General features: G+C 45.5%; 1 long non-coding RNA gene across 2 annotated transcripts in view; it reads left to right on the top strand.

Moving 5' to 3' along the window:
• The first annotated feature begins 6,682 nt into the window (after window positions 1-6,682).
• The window catches only part of LOC141574269 (uncharacterized), a 70,141-nt gene continuing 62,742 nt past the window's right edge, over window positions 6,683-14,081 (top strand). Inside the window, exon 1 of one of the 2 annotated variants that reach the window (XR_012501180.1) lies at window positions 6,683-6,970. This is a non-coding gene — a long non-coding RNA (uncharacterized LOC141574269). Of the gene's footprint in view, window positions 6,971-11,241; window positions 11,606-14,081 lie in introns of those variants that run through there. The other variant, XR_012501179.1, reaches the window with a different exon arrangement.

Raw genomic sequence — 14,081 nt, forward strand, 5'->3', positions numbered from 1 at the left:
AGTTCTGTGCTTTGCAGGGGTGAGCCCTGCAGTAAGAGGCATCTGCAGCACACATCTAGCTCATTGCTTGCATATTGTCAAGGAATCCTGCAGATTTAGAATTGTTTATTGATTATTGTCTCCAAGACGGCTCAGTCTTTTTTATTTCTATTACTACTGCTGCAGTTTCAAATAACAATGGGCTAATTATTTTCCAAATATCAAAACATACTGTAATTGAGTTGTGATGCAAATTATGTGCTGCTGTGTCTTAAAAACCTGCTTAGTGTTCACAGGCTCCTTCACTCATGGAACTTTTGGGAGAATGACATATCCTTAGACATAGCACTGTTGACTTTGGCGACCTGAGCAGCAGTATCTGAACTCACTCCTCCTGTATTTCCAGTGTCCCCTCTTGCCCTCCTCAAGCCCCCCATGGGGGGACCTGCAGTTCTGCCCTCGAAAAGCCTGTTGCTTCTCAGGAAGACTTCTCTATTAAACATAATCATATCATTCTTGTGGGGACATTCAGTCCAGTGATCTGACAGCAGGGGAAAATGTTTATTCTGCTCTTGGTAGAGCCTAAACTCTTCCATACTTGTTAGAAGCAAATCCAATGAGGAAACTGTGTTGGCATCTAACAAATCATCATAAATGTCTGATGAGGAAGATCGGCTTCCCCGTCCCACTCAGGCGTCATGTTGATGTGATGCTCACCTTGGCTAACATTTTCTCCTGTGAGCAACGTAAGGTTCAAGACGTTATGAATCGCTTTTTGTTTTTCTTCCTTGGTCTTTCCACATTCACTGTGTCTGGTGAGATTATATGAATCCTGCTTATTTTCAGCCCAGCACTTACTCTTTTTAAAGGATCACGTGTTTAAAAGGCTAGTGGACAATTTGTTAGAAGATAGAAATTGTTTGATTTTGGTCCTAGAGTTGAATCTTGGTTAGGGGTGAATGAAAATTCCCATTAAAATTTTAAATTCAGTGTTACAAAGTTTTAAAAATAGTTAAATATTAGTCAATTTCATTAAACACTTTAACAGTTATTTACGTTTAAGCCTGTTCCTGGGGCAATTTTGCAATGATTCCCTCCCTTTATTGATTCCCTCTTTATCAGAATCCTTGAGAGGCCCCTGTCATCACTGTCAGTATCATTATTATCATTATCATGGAACTGATTCCTCTGGAGGATTCTAGGAAAATAAAGAGATGGGTGGGGTTATGTGTAGGTCAGTGTGTGCATATACAATAAGAAAAGTTATCAGATATTAGATGCAAGATATCCATTTTACTTAGAGAAGAATGTGGTCATGAAATCCTGATGTGAATGAAGGAAGCAGTGGGAACAGGATAGTCAATGGAAAGGAGGAGGAAGTGAGCGAAGTGGGGAGCATAGTTCCTTGGTTAGCCGATCATCAAATTGGTGTGAATGAGGGGGGTGTGGTGGCAGAATCATGTTCCTCCCCCGCCACAGGTTAGCCAACTGTGACATGTTACTGTACATGGCAAAAGGGATGACAGATATATTAGGAGAAAAATCTTAGAGGATTTCTGTATTCTAAATTCTCTATTAGCCTTTTAAACCCATGATACATTATTAATGATTAGTGGAGGGCCACAAATAAAAAGGATTCGTATAATCTCACCACACATACTGAAGGTAGATAGACTAAGGAAGAAAAACAAAAAGTCATTCATAAGTGCCTTGAACCTTAAATTGCTCATGGGAGGAAATGTCACACAAGGTGAGTGTCACAGCCACATACATAATGCCTGAATGGGAGGGGAGAAGGGGATCCTGAGATGAGACAATAGGGTGAGTAGCCTGGATTGTCCAGGTGGGCCCAATGTAATCACAGGGGTCCTTAAAATGGAGGACATAGCCCAGCTGAGTTTAAAATCAGAGGGAGGTGTAGCCATGGAGCAGTGTTCAGAAAGGCTGCTGGCCATGAAAATGGAGGAAGTCGTGGGACACAAGCTAAGGAATGTGGGTGACCTCTGGAAACTGGAAAAAAAAAATAAAAATGAGGAAACATTCACTTCTAGATCCTCTAGAAGGAAGGAACCTCCTGGCAACTTGAATTTAGCTCAATGAGAACTGTGTTGGATCTCTGACCTCCACAGCCATAAGGTGATAAATCTGTGCTGGTTTAAGCTGTTAAGCTTATGGAAGTTTGTTACAGTGGTAATAGAAAAATAACATAGTGAGCGGTAGTGTAAGGGATTAAAGTTCTAGGCTGGGGTGTGGAGAGGATTCTGACATTTACACCTGAAAAACAACCAGGTGCAGTGGGAAGGTGTTTTAAGGAAGACCTACCTGGGAGGGCTGTTAATAGGACTGTTTGGTGCGAGGAGAGCATTGGAGTAGAGGAATCAATTAAATCTCTACCAGAAAAATAAGGAATAAAATATAACAGTGCTTCAGTGTTAGCGGATGCAGGAATGGAAATGGGCAGAGAGATATAAACATTACTTTGAAATTAGCTACAGGTTTGATGATTGCATGTTGGGGAGAGTTAGCCGATGTGTGGACTGAATGTTTGCATCCCCTCAAAATCCATATGTCAAAACCCCATCTCCCATGGTGATGGTATTGGGAGGCGGGGCCTTTGGGAAGTGATTACTAGGATAAAATAAGGTCATGAGAGTAGAGCCCTCATGAATGGGATTAGTGCCCTTATAAAGGACCCCAGATTGCTTGCTTCTCTCTGGCCAATGAAGATAGTGGGAAGACAGCCATCTTCGAGCTATGAAGGCTATCCTCTCCCAGATATATTGACCTCAGCCTCCACAACTTAAAGAACATGCTGGTTGTTTAAGCCACCCGACCCATGGTAATATGTTACAGCATCCCAGACTGACGAATACAGTGGAGAATGCCTCTGAGTTTGACACTGATTGCCTGGAGAATGCTGAAACCCAGGGAAGTGGGCAGCACAGACGTTTACTCATTTAATCCTGGCAACACTGTACTAGATATAGTCTACATATTCCTTGCTATTTAAAAGGGAAGGAAAAAGAGACACAGATAACAACAACAACAAAAACAACAACAACAACAACAATTTTTCCAAGATTCACACAGAATCCCCTGGAGGCAGAGTGAGAATTTATACTCAGGCAGGCTGACCCCAGAGCCCCTGCTCATAACTACTAAGTCAGATCACCTTGATTATGTGGATCAATTTTTTTCAAGTGTGATATGAGGGTACTGTGTCCAGTAACTTATAATTTCAAAATAACTCACTGTAAGGGAAACATTAGTCGCAGGCATTGCAAACCACAGAAAGCTAGACATACAAAAATAACTCGTTAGGGCAAGATAACCAATAATGTTTTTAAATATTATACTTGCTGAACCTTTGCAATAAAATGTGTATTTATAATTCTGTCTGGCTACAGAGTAACTTCATAATCCTGAATGTGGCTGGTGGCTCCCATGTTGGACAGCACGGGCCTAGAGAATTTAAGTGAATTGTCCAGCCTCGCCCAGGAAGCTCATGGTGGTATCAGAGCTATAGGTTGGGACTTTTCCTTCCTATCCAACAAGTCCCTCATGGAGGCTTAGAAGCTTCTCCTTTGGTGCCCAGCTGTCTATCCGTACATATGACATCTTGTCAGGTGTCCCAGCCTGCTCCTGAACATCAGCCAGTAACCACTTCTGCTCTTTTCTGGCCAGGTAATACTTTCTAGCAACTTCCATTGACTTCTTGGCATCAGTTCTTACCTGGAAGGGTAGTGGCTAGAGGTGCAAATGTGTCCACATGACAGGGTTTTCATAAACATAGCAGGAGTTTTCAAGAGAAGAAAATGTCAGGAAGAAGAGTGGAAGCAACTCATTTAATATACCAAATGGGTACTTTCAATGTATGTTTGTGTTTCCAAATCCAGACTTGTTCTGCTCGTGCATTACAGGCCAATAAATCTGGAGACCAGGTTTTGGGGCAAGAAATAGCGACTTTAATTTGGAAAGCCAGCTGAGAAGATGGAAGTCTAATGTCCTGGAAAACCATCTCCCAAAGTCAGAATTCAGGCTCTTTTTATATTAAAAAGGGGAAGCAGGAATGCTTGGTTGTTGCAAACTTGGTTTATGAATTCATTGTTGTTAGAATCTTTTGTTCTTGCCGCTCTTCACCTGGGTCAGATCCGTGTAAACCTCCAACAAACACATGTTATTTTCTATTCTGTAACTTGTTATCTTTATATGAATGGAAAAGTGTTAATATCCTTTAAAGTCAGAGCCTTGAGAATAGGTTCTCCTGTATATTTCAGGCTCTAGGCAACACTGTTTTACAAAAGGTGCAGAACCAACAAGACTAAACCTAGGAAACAGGGCACAGGGTTAAAGTCAAAAGAACAGATCTAATATGGAGTCATATTTGTTCTTTCCTATTTCTGTAGTGCCATGGAGAAGGCACTTTGGGCAGCTTTTTGTAGGGTTCTGGAGGCTTTCTCTCTCAGCCTCTGGGCGCCTCTATTGTAAACCCTTCATAGCTGTCTGGCCTGCTGGAAAACCACTCCGACTGTTTTGCCTGGAAGATGTATTCTGTTTATAAATCATCTCTACTCCTTGGAAAACAACTCAAGAAAACTCAGTTGGTTTTCCGCCAACCCTGGGCAGGGGTGAGGGATAGCATGTTATTATTTTATAAAATAAAAATAAAAATAATAATAATAATAAAAATAATAAAAGAACTCTTAAAAGAGCACTGGGCACATAGGAGAGAGTCAATAAATGTTTCCTGGCTTAAATTAAAACTGATGGCTCAGTGATTCCATGGCTGCTGTATTTGCTGTGCTAATTACTCCTTTGCTCCATTACAATTGTTTTTTAACTGAAAAAGAAATCCATGCATATGGTTAAAAAAATTCAAACAGAGCACAAAAATACACAAGTGAAAGAAGTTTTCCCTCATCCTCTGTTCTTTCAGCCCTCCCTGGAGATGCCACTGTTTATTATCCTTTGTGTGCTTTTCCAGGTATGCTATGCACGTTCCCACCTATGTATGTAAATTCCTTTAAACTTTTACTTATTTTTAACTTAAAGGGGTTTAAATCCTCAAGTGCCTTCTGCCCGGGTAATAGAAAAGAACAAATCTGACTCCGTACTAGATCTTTTCCTTTGAATTTAACACTGTGCTCTGTCTCCTAGGCTTCATCTTGCTTGTGAAACAATGTTGCCTAGAGCCTGAAATATACAGGAGAGCCTATTTTCAAGGCTCTGACCTTTAAGGATACTTAACACTTTTCCATTCATATAAAGATAACAATTTGCAGAATAGAAAATAACGTTTGTTTTGCTGGGGGTTTACAGAGATTTGACCCAGGCAGATAGCTGCAAGAACAAAGGATTCTAACAACAAAGAATTCCTACACCAAGAAGTTTGCTACAACCAAGCATGTAGGAAAGGAGCCTGAATTCTGACTTGGGAAGATGGTTTTCCAGGACATTATTTTGCTATCAAGGTCTAGAGAAACTGGCTATTCCATGCCCCAACACGTGGTCTCCCAAATTATTGGCCTGTCCTGCACTGAGGAGAATGAATTTGGACTCGGTAACACTCCTATCTACCTAGCAAGCTGGGCACTGGAACTGAGGACAGCTCTCCCACACCCAGGGACCTACTGTGAGCGCTTGATGGTTCCACTAGGGTGGTGTGTGTTTTACCCAGGAGGGATGGGGACTATGCACCAACACTCAGGCAGTCTGCTCTGTCTGGGGCTCTGATCTTGTACCTCCCGCTCCCAGGCAGCCCAACACCTGGGACAGTGGAGTTAAGGCAGAGATCCTGCCTGCCTGTTTCTCAGCCTGTAAAAGGGGAATATATACACTTCCCAAGGTAGTTCTGAGCGGCAACACCCGCGGGTGCTTGGTTCCCAGAGCAACAGGAAACCCAGCTCCGCGTGGGGGCAACAGGTGTGATACCCGTAGGGATTCTGCAGAGGCCTCGGCTAGAGGGGTGGACAAGGGAGGGAAAATTTGAGCTGCGGGCCTTGAAGTGTTAGAGAAGGTTACAGAGGCAGGACTGCCGCCTGTGTCGGGGTGCCCCCAGAGGTAAAGATTTTCTCTCCATCTCTGCTACTCCCCTCCACTCTCTAGATCCCTCCCTTCTCTCTGCACCTCCTGTCCATCGGTCTCCCTCCACTTTTCCCCTTCTCCCCTCCTCCTCCCATCTTCTCCCTCCCTTGCTTCCCCACCTTCTCTCGCAGAACCCAGAGGATAGCTGGCCCTCCTGCGCATGCGCAGTCGGTGCCAGCTGGACCGAGGTTTGGAAGCTCCAGCTCCGAGCCGGGGATCGGCCCCAAAGGCTTCTCAGCTCTGTTGCCCGATAGGCTTTTGGCTCCTGCCCGGGGCCAGGGCCTCCGGCTGTGGAAATGCAAGGTAGGGGGTTCACGAGAAAGTTCAAGGCGGCTGCGGGAGGGCGGTCCTCGTGTCAAAGCCCGCGAGGGCGCAAGTCAGCATGTGTTCAGCTGAATTGCTCGGGACAGGCCCCTCTGCCCGCGCCACCTGCCCCGGCGCCCCGGCCACAGCTGTCCAGGGCCAGGTGTTCACCTGCAGCCTCTCGCCCCAGCCAGGCTCCCCTCAGTCCGCGGCTGGCGTCCCCTTCCCCTCTCCCGCCCGTGAGTCCTCTCCTCCCGGGCTTCCTCTCCATGGCAGCCGGCCCGTCCCCGCCCCTGGGCGGGCTGTGTCCCGGGCGGGCGGTGTCTGAGGACCCGGACGGGGCGGGCGGCTGGGGCTGGGGCTGGGGCTGGCCTCCGAGCGGGGCTGCAGCCCGCGTCCCCCATCCCGCTTTCCCTGCCCCGTGACCCCGGGGCTGCCCTCCTCTCCCTTTCCCGCTCCCTCAGGACCAGCTCAGTGGCGTGGGCGCTGCTCCCCGGGCTGAGAGCCTCAGGCTGTAAATACCAGCTTCTCCTGGTGAAGTCGGCAAAATGGAGCGTCAGTGTTGAGGGCACTTCCGTCTCCTCCCTCAGTGTTTCTGCCGCAGGTAAATTCCTTGAACAATTTCAGGTGTTATGATGGCGGTGCTTGATGATGTCACGTGTTTTTATAGTGAGAGGGATTACAGTGTTGAAAGCAGAGCTTGGTTCAGTTAAAAATGATCTGAAGGCATGAGGCTGTGACATCCTCCAGGCTTCCCTCTCCCAGGGTGAAACGTGTGAACCTCGATTTTAGAAAGATTGTTACAGTCCCTAAGTAGCCCAGCCCAGCTAGTGTGTGTTAACAGGAACAGCACCACCAGAGGCGTTGGAGACCTAGGGACATTGCAGTCCTAAATAGCTCCTGGCACAGTTTGGTTTGTTTTGGTTTTTTGTTTTTCTTAAATTGTGTGGCAGCCTAGTTGCTTAGAGGTGAAATTAATTGTCAAGAAATATTTTTTCATATAACAGCTTTATTATGATATTGTTCACACACCATGAAGTCCATCCATTTAAATGGTACAATTCAGCAGCTTTTAGCATATTCACAGTGGTGCAAGCATTATTATTCCAGAACGTTTTCATCACTTCAGAAAGAACAGTGGAAATCAATGACCTATCCACTCTTACCCAGTGGTGGTTCTAAAGAAGTTTCTTGGCTTTTCCTGACCATAAATTAACTTGTTACATTCCATGAAAAATCTTATAGGCATTCTAATCAGAATTGCATTGAATCTGTCTATCAAAACAGTAAGAATTAATGTCTTTATGGCAAAAACTTCTTCTACCCATGAATATATCTGGGACTGTATCTTTTCATCTGTCCAGAGCCTGGCCCATGGGAAGTCCTCACTAATTGTTGGGCTTGTGAATGATGAAATTCTATACATTGTTAGTTGCAATTGTAGCCTTTCACAGAAGAGAAAAGTAACCTCAATGAAGCCAAGTGACTCTCTGATGGTCAGAAAGGGTGACAGTCAGAGCTGGAGTGATCCAGTGGACTTGCTGCTTGCAGCCAGAATTCTCCACCACCTACAGCTACAGGTATTACAGTGTTCTTTTATTTTTTTTATGACTTGCTTTTATTTATCTAATTATTTTTTTATTGAAGTGTAGTTTACTTACAATGTTAGATTCAGGTGACAGCAGAGGTTCAGTTATTAACATATGCATATATATATACCTTTTAGATTGTTTTTAGTACAAATCATTACAAGAACTTGAATATAGTTCCCTGTGCTATATAGCAAGTCCTTGTCATTTATTTTATATTAATTAATGTGTATCTGTTAATCCCCCCTTTCCTGCCTGCTAACCACAGTTTGTTTCTATGCCCATGAGTCCATTTCTAGCAGCACCATTTTTCTAGTTAATATATGCTGCTTGGCTGCTTTCAGTTTCAGTAATTCCATCTTATCTGTGGCTGCTTTTCTTCTGGTGGCCTTTATGTGGTTTGCACACGTGGTAATAGAGATCTGTATTTGGGAGAACTCCAGGCCTCATGTAGTCCCTGGTACAAGGTACCCACTGAGCTGATGCTTGAACTGGGAAAAAACATAGTAAATGTTGGAATTTCCACTATGCTTGAGACTTCCAGGTTTCTATAACCTCTCTAGCCAATCTTAATGTTGGCTGCACCCATACTGGATAAGTTGCTGGAACTCCATGTTATGGTGATGTAGAAACAGCGCCTTGTATGCTTCTTCTCTTTCCTTTTTCTAACACTCATTCTCCTGGGCCTCCCAGATCCTCCCACAGCAGTGCCCAGGGCTGGCTTGGTGCTGCACTCAGGCAATATTTGTTAATAAGGACCTTTCCTAATCTCTTCTGAGCCTCCATTTCCTTCTCTGTACAATGAGACCATAGCCTAGATAAGTCCTTTTCAGTTTCTTTTAAAGCCATGTTTCCTTTGAGAAACAGAAAATGCAAATTTCTCCTCCCATTCCAACCCTTTAGATTTTGATACGTCCTCCAAGGAGTGACATAGCTCTTCGTGGAAAACTGATGTGATTGTGATTCCAGGTGGCACAGAAAAGACTCTTCAGAGATTTATTGCAGGGAAAGGGCAGGAAAGGTGCAGTGTATCACACTTTCTAGTGTGAGCAATGGAGCAGGGGATTGGGTTTAAATACGTTGTATAATGTGGCCTCTCTCTAATCTTGCACAATGTGATAAACCTCTCTCCCTCAGTTTCTTCATGTGTCAAGTTGGGGTGATAGTATTTTAGGGTTTTTGTGAAACATTATACACATAATCCATTTGTGTCTCGGTAGAAACAAGACCTGCTAGGGAGTCGGTGATTTCTTTAAAAAAAAAAAAAATCTTGTCCATAGCACTCTGTCTGTGTGTATTTTGAAGTTCCTAGAGGGTGAGTGTTGAAACTAAAGTCCATCGTGGGACAGGTGGCCCATGGTTCTCTGTGCCCCAGATTGCCCCCTCCTCCCCAGTCCTCTTCCCCTCAGTCCAGGATGAAGTTCCCTAGTAGATTTACACAGAGTTCTTGTGGAAATGGCTTTTCATTTTATTGTTTCACCAAGAAGGGCTGCCATCTTGATCTCTGTGGTCAGGTTTTGGTGACCTGAAGGCTATGCAATTGGGGGTTTCTATTTAATAAAAAGAAAAAAATTACAAACACAAACTTAGACCTAGGGTGGTGACAGGGGCTCTTGGAAGTGGGGACCATTAGCTTTGTTAGCTTCAGGTGCAGTGGCCTCTGGCCACAAGGACGCATCCTCGTGTTCTGAAGTTGGAGGGACCAGTGGGTTCAGTGGGTAATTTAACTGAGTGTATCTCATGGTCTAGGGATTGTCCTATTTGTGCGGTGTGTTCCTTATTTGAGACAGTGAGCTCATTTAACCTCAATAGCCTCTTTAAAAAATTAGACTTTTAATTTTGTGATGTAATGTAGATTCCCATGTAGTCATAAGAGATAATATGGAGAGGGCCTATGGACCCTTTGCCCAATTTTCCTTAATGGTTCAATCTTGCAAAATTCGGGGACAATTCATTACTGACTCACTAACACTTTGAGGTTTGTGTTATTGTCCTCATTTGTATTCATGATTAAACTGGGGCTTAGAGAAGCACACAGACCTGCGCAGTTCATCCACATGGTTAATGTAGAGTCGGGTGGAACATGGGCTTGGGATTTCCAGGCAGTAACATTGTGATGGTCTGTGGCAGGGGCAGCATTCACTTGCGTGTTTATTCATTCATTAAACAAACATTTATTGAATAACCTCTGTGTGTCAGATTCTTTAATAGGGTTATCAGATTCTTCAGCAGTACTGACAATCAGGTAATATTTTCTGTTTTTTAATCTGAGAAAATTAGCTCTGAGAGGTTATAACCCACCCCAAAGGAAATATAGCTCATAAAGTAGGGATAGTAAATTTGTACAGTCCCCACTTTTTATGCAGGTTGTAACCTAGGCATTTTACATTTGCAAACTTCGGTAATCCAGATATATTCTTGTTAGGCAAGGATTTTTTTTTTAATTGAAGTATAGTCAAGTTTACAATGTTGTGTCTATTGCAAGGCGTTTTTTTGAATTTTGAGTTAAAAATATTTTTTTGAGGAGGGTAATTAGGTTTGTTTATTTGTTTCACTTTTTAAAATGAGGTACTGGGTATTAAACACAGGACCTCGTACTTGCTAAGCACGTGCTCTATCACTGAACTGTACCCTCCTCCCCAAAGCAAGTTATCTTATCCATTATTCTGCCGCTTAGGAGTTCAAATAAATTGGAGTTGAAATCCAGATGTTTTGATCCCACTGTGGTTCTTTTCTTTATATTCTGCTTAAAGGGGTGTGGAAAGCAGTTCCTTTGTTCATTTCTTTATTCAGCGGTTTTGAGCACTGACTTTGCATCAGGGTCTGGCTAGGTGCTTGGAACAGAAAACAAGAAATGACCCTGCTCTGCATGGGCAGGAAGCCTGGACCAAAAGCTGGGTAATGTGATCTGACCTACGGTAGCCATGGGCAGACACTGAGGATAAAGTGTACCCCCGGCTTTGCTTGTGCTTCCCTTGCCTTCCGGCTGGTACGCACCAGGTCACCACAACCCAGAGGGGCCCACAGCCCACAGCCCACAGCAGAGTATGTATCTCGATCTCCTCTCCCCTCTCAGCAGGGGCTGCAACATGAGCATCCCTCTCTACGTGCAGTGCGCTGAGAACGACCAGATTCTCCCCGTGGTGATCCAAGCCATTGGGATCATCTCAGAGGAGAATTTCTTTTGCATCTATAAGCGATCACTTTGGTGAGCCAAATCAGCCCATGCGGCTCCCATTGGGCACTCTGTATCCACTACAGGCACCACTATGCGCCTGAGAATGGGTGGAGAAACTTCCAGACCTACAGCAATGTAGTGGGCCTTGTCACCATTACCGACTGCCTCTCGGTTAAGGCCCTCGAGAAGCTCCAAGTGCAGAAGAGCTGTATGGCACCTCGTTAATGACTCTCAGCTATTTGTCTTTGTGCTGCATGGGGAGGTAGCCGAGCAGACACGCACCGACATGGCCTTCAATCTACGAGGACTGCAGGGTGGTGGAGAAGAGGATCGAGGAATTCACTGAGTCACTCTTCATCATGCTCAAGTACAAGTGGCTGGATAGGGCCCCCAACAAGTCTGGGGACAAGATCCCCCTCCTCTGCACCTTGTTTGAGAAGGAGGACTTCATGGGACTGGACACAGACAGCAGGTAAGTCTACCTGGAGGCCTGGCCACTCTGGCTGTGTGCCGGATTCCTTCCCTACATCCAGGAAGGGATCAGCAAGGAAGAGGGCTGTCTTGTCAGCCAAGGGTGGAGGGAGGTGCAGCCCGCCGGTTTACAGACATTTAAAAGTGAATCCGCCTTTGTTTCAGAGAGATCCTTTTATGGTTATTGTGGACAATTTCTCCCGCTTTTCAGCCAGGACCCCTGGTGGGACCCATGGAGTTGCTGTCCAATAGAGTAGCCACAGCCATTGATGCTAGGAGCGCTGGGGAGGAGGTTGGTCTGAGCTGACATGTGCTGTAGGTCAAATGCACATCAGACGCTGAGACTTATCTAGTAAAAGGAATGTAATCTACCTTGTTACTTTCTATATTGATTACATGTCAAAATGATAGTATTTTACAAACAGTAGAATAAGTAAGGTCTGTTCTTAAAATCAGTTTCTAGTATTTGTTTTTTGTTTGTTTATTTCTTTGTTTACTTTTTAAATGTGGCAAATGGGAAACTTTTTTACATGGATCTCATTTCATTATTGTTGGGCAGCCTTTCCTGGGACAGTCTCATCCCTTTGCTTATAGATAAGATGCTGAATCCCGAGATGCAGAACGAGGTTCTTGTTGAGCTGAGGGTGGAGCCGGTGTCTCCTGACTCCTAGGCCCAGCACCTGCACGGCTCAGGCCCTCTATTCATGCCCGACAGCCACCATGCCAGGTTAGGACATCAGAAACACCGCCAGGGACTTCCGAATGAACTACTTACACAGGAAAAGGCGTGTCACGGAGTATGGGACAGAGCAGGGAAAGGTTCATCTTCACTTTGTCCCTGTGATTACGTCAAAGTCCTCACATTGCCACGAAAGTGCAGACGAGCTCTTCTGGGCTGCCTAACCCCCATCTTCTGCTCTGTTTCCCCGTGTGTCCATCGTGCTGTCCCTCGGGCAGGAGAGGTTGAGATGCCTTTGCCGAGAGGTGGTCCCCCTTTGCTGGGGAGAGTGAGGGAAGCTGTGTTCCCCCGGCCTACGGCCTCAGGCCTTGAGTCTGGAGGGCACTCATGGCGGTACCACAGGTGATGGTCGGAGGACCTGGCACATGCTGCCGGGCCCGCTGTGGAGGTGGTGCTCTGTGATTCTTGAACTTACCTAAGATCAGATCCTACTTTCTGGTTGTTGGTCAGTTGGAGGAGAAGATTGCAGAGAATTGATAAAAAGAAAGTCCAGACCAGCCCTGTGAGTGAGAGGCACAGGGGACCCGAGTCCCACCTGCCTGAGGTGCCTGGCAAACTCTGTATGAATTTTCAGTTCCTTCCCGGGCATTCTTCTATGGCTTAAGGAAGGGGCAAGGCATGTCGTGGCCATGATCTGTACTTGTCCTCACAGGGCCCTGTGATCTACATGTCCACACTCCCCTTCTGCTACTTGGAGATGAGGTGGCAGGTTTAGGAGCCTGGGCACTGCTGAAGGCACAGCTGCCAGCACCGGGCCACTCCCAGACTGGCTCCGTTCACCTCACCTGTCACCTTCTGCTGAGCCCCCAGGCATTAGTCCGGGTAGGTGCATTGGTGCAACATAAGCAGGGACTGTCTTCTCCCCCTGCACAGACCAGTGGGTGAGCAGTGGAAGCCTGGAGCCCTGCCCCAGCCACCTGTCCAGTGCCTCTTCTTTTGTCATAGGAGGCACTGGTGATATGTTTGCTCAGCAACTGTTTGACTCTGAGTCTGTAGACCCACCAGAGAATGCCAGCTTGTTTTTGCCTTTTGAAGTCTGTCCTTGAGATTTGGCAGAGTAGCTGGAGGTGTGCTTAGCCCATAATGTTTGCAATTGTCACCATTGTTTACCCAGAACCTCGAGTATCAGTCATGGTTCTTGGCATCAAAATACAGCAGAGCATTAAACCTCCCTCCTGGTGGGTCTTTCTGTTTTGGTACAATAAGCACCCAGCCAGCATCTGAACATCAGTGAGATAACGCGGCCAGTGAGCTTGGGTCAAGCACGTTCTCCTCCAGTCACTTTTACTCCATTGTTCCTTTTACTATTCCGCAGTCATTAATTTATAAAACAATGGTTTGGTGCAGGAGCAGAGCCTAATTCTCTCCTGCTGCTCTTGGTGGGAGTGAGTAAAACTTTCCAGCCTGAAATGCAACCACATTTTGTAGCTCAAAAGCTATCTAGACGCTGTAGGTGGAATTTTGGTTTGGGGCTCTGACCACGTTGGTGTCCCCCGGCAGCGCCGATCCCCACAGGCCCCTGCCTTCCCTGGAGCAGGAGGTGAGGGTGGGTCTCACCGTCCCCAAGTCCCTGTCCTCATCACACTCACGTAAGATCTTGTACAGGCTGTCAAAGTCACTTTTGTTCTTGTTTCTTTCTAATTTTCGCTTGTTCCTCTTTTCCTTTTTCTTTTTTCCTTTTTCTCTTGTACTGCCCTGTGAGCATGTTGTTGCGTCTGAAAAAGTGGGCTGTGCACAC

This window comes from Camelus bactrianus, chromosome 20, assembly GCF_048773025.1.
Source record: "Camelus bactrianus isolate YW-2024 breed Bactrian camel chromosome 20, ASM4877302v1, whole genome shotgun sequence".
Lineage (NCBI taxonomy): Eukaryota > Metazoa > Chordata > Mammalia > Artiodactyla > Camelidae > Camelus > Camelus bactrianus.